Raw genomic sequence first — 6,984 nt, forward strand, 5'->3', positions numbered from 1 at the left:
CTGCAATTTTTCCTTTTTCAATAATAGTCACCACTTCCAAGGTTTCTCCAGCAATAACAAGTTTTTCCATATCTGGATTACTATGTTCTATAAATTCTTTGCACTCTGATTTATTTTTGATTATAGGAGCACCGTTCACAAGCATTCTTGGCAGGTGTTTTTTTTTAATTCCCTCGAAGTATATTTTAGTGCTACTGAATTTTTGTTGAAAGCACAAAGAGCATTGTTTAAATCTTGTTTTGAGTTAAATTCAACAATGATTTTGCCTTCTCGCCCATGTTTGATATTTTTAGCAGAAAATTTGGTGGAATCTTCTCTGATTATTTTACTAATGTCTTGCACTATTTTTGCCGGTGGTTCTCTCTTTTTTTTATGATCTTTTGCTTTATTACTGCTTGGCTCAAGAATAATACTAAAGGTTTCAGGACCTTTAACAACACTAGAGTACGATCTACAATTTTTAAGAGAGGATGGGGCCATTGTATCTTTATTTTCCAATTTTTCGTGTAATTTGATTATATTTTGAAGGTTATCGTTCTCGTTGCGCAAAAGTTTTGCATTTTCTTCTAAAAGCTGATGATATAAAATTTGAATTCGCTCACAAATATCGAATGGGTAATCCCTTCCTCCTGGGATTTTCTTTACCTTGGCAAGAATTCCTTTTAAGGCACCGATTAGAGTACTAAAACTCGTTGCGTCTTCTGTGCTTAACTGCAAAGAGTCTCTTCAGCAGCTTGATTATCGGAAAATTCTTCCATTGTTAGAATCAGAATAAAACACTAGCAAAATCCTTTCATGGCAAGGGATATAGTTCTTCACTCGAGACTCTTAACACGATTTTCGCCTTTAAGTATTGATGGTAGAATAAGTTCAGCCATACCATTTGGTGAGATAAGAACATTTCTAAGTACAGAAATATATTTAGAAATCCATTGCTTAAGAAGAATTTCTTATGTTTTGATTTAGGCCTGGTGTTGGGATTGGCAATGAAGGACATTTAATACCTTACATTACCTTAAATTTCAGCATGGAGCAATTTAAGGATGTCCCTCCTTGTAGAGCTCCAGAGTTGACAAGAATAGAATAAGTTCAGTCATACCCATTTGGTGAGATAAGAACATTTCTAAATACAGCAATATATTTAGAAACACAATACTTAAGAAGAATTTCTTATGTTTTGATTTAGGCCTGGTGTTGGGATTGGCAATGAAGGACATTTATTACCTTACATTACCTTAAACTGCAGCTTGGAGCAATCTAAGGATCTCCCATTGTTTTCCTGTGTAATTGTCTGGCCTCCACCTATGGAGTTGATATTGACACCCTTTGAGTAAATATAAAGACTTACAAGTAGCCAACAACCCTCAGGTAACTACCCTCTCCTCTCCTTTTCTCTATGTCATCAACTGAATTAAAAAAATGAATCATACAGAAATCTTTTGAAACAAAAGATTACACTACTACACTCTAACCGACTACACTACTTCAGATCCTGTATTTAAAAAATGACCAAAGAAGGGCTATGTAGGTGAACAGATTAATAAAAACCATGATATTATTCTTGCTCGAGAAAAAAATTACTTCGCAATATTCCAAATTTTGGATAAAAGTTATCATTTCGCTGTTGCATTTGATTTAGGTGACACTCCCTAGCACGAAACCTTTAATGGCTAAGGTTCATGAACACATATTTTAATAAATTTGACTGTAACATGACTTGGCCCAAAATCAGTGGCATCGTTTAGGGGGAGGGGCAGCTACTCCCAATAATCTGGAGAAAAATTTGTTATAAAGCCTATCTTGCCCCCCCCCCTCCAATAAAAATATGAGAACTACGCCCCTGCCCATAATAAAACAAAATTAGTAGCTAACAGTACAACTACTTGGAAGCATTGCATAAGCCACCCATTTTGGTCCTTTACGATACCAGAGAATTTAATTTGGGGGAGGAGAGGTAGGAGACAAATCCAAAATAAGGGAAGGGAAGTATCCAAAATACGGGAGGTTACTTGGAAAACAGTAAAAATCTTCAGATTTAGAGGGATGCGCGGATCGAAAGGTCCTTAACGTATATTGGCTTAACTAGGCAGAAGCTATTGAGGGGGCAACGGATAATTCAGAAAATGTATATCTTAAAATAAAAGTTAAATACCCGAGGAACATTTAAGTCCTTTAGGAAACGGTAGTATCCAGGCGTGTGTACACGGAGGGTAAGTATGCCCCTTCTATCTTTATATTTTTACGAATGCCACAACAGCTTTTTATATTACCCATATGAGTTTGATTTTGCATGTTTGTTTTTTTTACTTCTTGAAATAAATTCCAGGCTACATACCCGGTCTATCCTAATAATCACGCCAACTCAAATACATACCCCCAAGTCAAGAATATAAGTGAAGCATCTGTGTTGTAACTTTTCCTTTCGAAAGACAGCACCGTCTGATTAATAGAGGTTATCACAAGTAGTTCACACTAATTCAACCGTTTTCAGCTCAAAAGGATATCAAAGGAAGAATACTGAGATCAAACAGATATTCTTCCAATAGACATAACTTTTCGAACATCTGCTTCTATGGCGACTAACTGTGTTCAACTTAAACTTGTTTATTCACCCAGACACGGGAATCAACTGACCACTTTTCTATCTTAAACCCTATTTAAATACTGTCTTTCCGAGTTCAAATCAAGGTGGATGCCTCCAAATTCAACCGCCAGATTAGTTCAAAACAAAGGCATAAAAAGAATCATAATAGTATATAACCTAGAACTGAGATAACGCATAGCTTCATTCTAGGAATTGGAAAGACATTTAAAAAGGGAAATTTATTTCTAATTCAGGAAAAAAAAGTGATGAAAACAAAAAACAGAAGTGAGCAGAAAAGTCAAGACTTGATAATCGCAAACTACAACTTAAAGCCTTAATTCGGTTCTATTACAACTGAAACCACCATGTAACAGAACCCTCGTGCAACTGAACCCCATTTAACTGAGCCCTCATGCAACTTCGCCCAATTTAACTAACCCCCCCGTGAAATAGACTTCCGTTCAACTGAACCACTGTGCAACTGAACCCTCGTGTAACTGAACTCTCGTGCATCTCAAACACAGTACTTACATTGGGTGAAACACAAGATAAATCTTTATATGTTCAACATTATTGGAACTGTTTGTTTTTAAGGTCATAAAATAAATAACTGTCAAGATAATTAAATTTTTGTTTTGTTTTGTTGTCACAAAAGCAAAGAAAATCGGACGCCAAAAACTCTTAAATCCAGATTTATTCAGTGGCGCCATTTCAGAAAACCTTAGGGGGGGGGGCCAAAAATCGATTTTGGGCCCCCATCCAGCCTTAAAAATTTTAAAATTTTCGAACATGCCTTTAGGTACCGTACTACCTTTGGGGTTCATATTTTGCAGCTTATTTAGGGACCAAAAACAGTACCAAAATAGAACATTTACTGTATAAATCAGAAACTTACGTACAGTTACTTCAGCAATGGATATCTCCTTTGCTTCATTTTTGCGAAGTCGTCGACAAGCTTCTCAAAATTGAGCTCCTTCACTGCAGCTTTCTCAGAGAATATAAGCAGCAAATGCGAAAGTCGCTCGTTTTCCATCGTTGTCCGGAGGTAGTCCTTCACAAAGGTCAACACAGAGAAAAAACGTTCATTTGAGCACGTTGTGAGCGGGAGTGTGAGGACTACCCTGACGACCTTAAGAAGCTCAGAATAAGCTTCTTTCAATCCTCCGAGGCGTTCGAAGACATCTAAAGCATTTGCCGGTTTCTGTGGAAGCTGCGACACAAATGCACGAGCTATTAAAGCTTGACACTTCAGCTGCATAGTATCGATTCCCGCCTGATCGAAGTATGTCGCGATCACAAAAAGTAAATCTGAGTCCATAAAATCTGTGGATTTGGGGTTAAGGCAACGTGTGGCTTCTAGCACTGGCAGGTGGACAGAAAAACGCTCTTCAAACTCATTTAACACTCTGTCCAAAACCTCGTAGAACTCTCTCCGCATTTTGTCCTCCGTTGTTGTGCTTTCGGAGTCAATGTTGTGCTTTCCAATTGTTGTTGTCGTCAAATAGTCTCTTAGTCTTCCGGATATCTTCTGAACTCGTTTTGATTTAACAGGTATGGCTGAAGAGAGAGCACTTGTTTCCGACAGATCAGCTCCGACATTAATGGCCATCTCTTTAGACTTGCCGTATAGGACACGAAAATACTCGTCATCACGCATTTTCCTCAGTTCGTTCTTTGTTGCACTGATTAAAGTGCAAGCTTCTGAGATGACCAGATCTGCTGCCTGTAGTTGTTCAGAAAGAGGGTTTATCACTGCAAGAACTTCGTGAATGACATGCAAACTGAATATGAAGGGAAACGACTCTAGCTGGTTCTTAAGGCCCGTAGCTTCTGCCGCTGCCTCCCTGTCAGAAGATTCTTGAACTACTGACAGAACTGCGAGTATGCAGTCATATCTAACCAGGATCTTAGCCACTGATCTATACCAGTAAGACCAACGTGTCACTACTGTCCTTTCAAGCGTTAGCACAGGCACATTGGCAGTTTTCTGGGCTTCGACGAACAACTGGTATCGAGTGTTGCTGTTGGAGACGAAACTGTAAACTGTTTGCAAAACTGAAAATACTGATGAAATTCTTTGTATTTTCTGCATACAATCGCCAATGACAAGGTTAAGTCTATGGGAATGACAGTGTGTGTACACCGCTTGTGGTGCTTTTTCCCGGAGACGGGCCTGTACTCCTGAAAAGTGTCCGCTCATTACACTGGCCCCGTCATAGCACTGTCCAACACACTTTGACCAGTCAAGGCCGATACCCTTTATTTCGTTGTAAATGAAGTCGGCCAAACTCTCAGCGTCAACCTTGCGCATGTGGTAGCAACCTATGGCCCTTTCTTTGATTTTCAGGTCATGAACATAGCGCACTAAGATCGCGAGTTGTTCCTTTTTCGAGAGGTCTTTTGTCTCGTCAACAAGAACGGCAAAATATTTTGCTTCTCTGACTTCTTTCGCGATAGAACTTTTGATTTCATTTCCTATGACCTCAATGTAGTCGTTTTGGTACTCGTGTGACATGTAATGGCCATAGGCCTTACGAGAGTTTTTCATCAAGTCCGGGTTGATTTCTGTTAAAAGATGTACTGTCTCTACGAAATTCCCTTGATTGGCACTAGACTCCCCTTCATCATGGCCACGAAACGCAAGACCTTGCCGTCCAAGTAATGCTGTAGTTTTTAGTAGAGCTTTTACGTACTGTCTATTCTCTAGTATTTCTTTTTCGCGTTCTTTGGAGAGGCATGACGCAACAGATTCGGCCGCCTCCGTCTCAATAGCTTTAAACTGAGTCAAAGAAATGGTACATGCTTTGTGTCGGTCGCTGTTTTCGTGCTGCCGTATCAGTTCAGAAATGTCTTTCCACTTTCTAAATCCTATATCAATGAATGCTCTAGCTCCATACCTTTCGCCTGATCTTAGCGAGGATCCACTGAAATGTCGGCAATTGAAACAGAACACCGAGTCCTGTTCTTTCGAATATTCGAGCCATGGGTATTTCAAGAAATAGGAGCTGTTAAATTTTCGTTTGTGATTCCCGATGGTAGTGGCGGGATAGTCAGTCAAAACTGGTTGGCAGGGGTTATCATACGGGTTCACGGACAAATCGGTACTGATCGTTCTGGAAGCCATTTCCTCCGTTTGTGGTTCGCGCAGGTTTGTCTCCTCAGAAATGTGTCTCACGTCCAGGGTCTGCTCGTTTCTCGGTAAAACTTCGGTTGCCGATGGGTTGTCCCTTGACGTCCCAGCATCACTATCCTACAGAGTAATCAAGTTTTAATTAAAAACAAATTAAAAGTGATGTCCCAGTTACTTCTTTTACCAGGACGTGAATTGTACATAATTAAAATAGAAAACAACACAAAATTTAGAGCAAGCAACAACAAAAAACATAATCAATTCAACTACGAAGCTATAATCAATTAGTTCGTGGTAACGAACTTCAAGTAAAAAAGCGACACGGCTCAATAGTAACCGAAACTCTAAAACACGGAATTTTGATACCTATAGATGCATCAAAAGAATCAGATTTGTACGCTAATTTCAAATATATAAGTTGTATCAAATTTAGTTTTACCCATCAAAAGTTACAAGCCTGAGAAAATTTGTCTTATGTCCGAAAAAAGGGAAAAACACCCCCCCCCCCTGAAAGTAATATAACCTTAACAAAAATATCACCATTTAATTCAGCGCATCACTGAACTTTACTGCAGGAGTTTCAAGCTCCTATCTGCTAAAATGACGAATTTTGGATTTTCTTGCCAGAAGAAAGATCAAGGACGTGTGTTATTTTTTTTCCAGGGGTGATCGTATTGACCCAGTTGTCCTAGAATATCGCAAGAGGGCTCATTCAAAGGTAAATTAAAAGTTCTAGTGCCCTTTTTCAAATGAACAAAAATTTGGAGAGCAGCTAGGCCCCATCCCACCCTCTTTTTACCCTAAGTCACCTGATCAAAATTTTGAAACAGCCATTTTGTTTAATATATTTAAAAATTTAATAAATATGTCTTTAAAGATGTCTTAATTGTCCAAAGTCTCTGGGGGAAGGTGTTCAATTTGTGGACTTTGCCCTTTTTTATAAATAGTATAGGTAATTGCGAAGTATACAGACATTTTCAGTTTTTTTCTGGTGGGGGGGCAGCTCGAGCAGAGGAGGTTATGTAGGAGGATCTTTCCATGGAGAAACTTTTCATAGGGGAGCTGAATTTTCGATCAAGGGGGCACTGGATTTCCAAGCATTATTAAAAAAAGAATAAGAAATTAAATGAAAAAAAGTTTCTTCAACTCAAAGTAAGGAGCAGGATTGAAACTTAAAACGAAAAGAAATTATTACATATGAGAAGGTTCACCCTTTCGTCAATACCTCGCTCTTTACGCTAAAATTTTTTTTTTAGTACAAAATTCCTAT

This window comes from Artemia franciscana, chromosome 6 (assembly GCF_032884065.1).
Source record: "Artemia franciscana chromosome 6, ASM3288406v1, whole genome shotgun sequence".
NCBI classification, from domain to species: Eukaryota; Metazoa; Arthropoda; class Branchiopoda; order Anostraca; family Artemiidae; genus Artemia; species Artemia franciscana.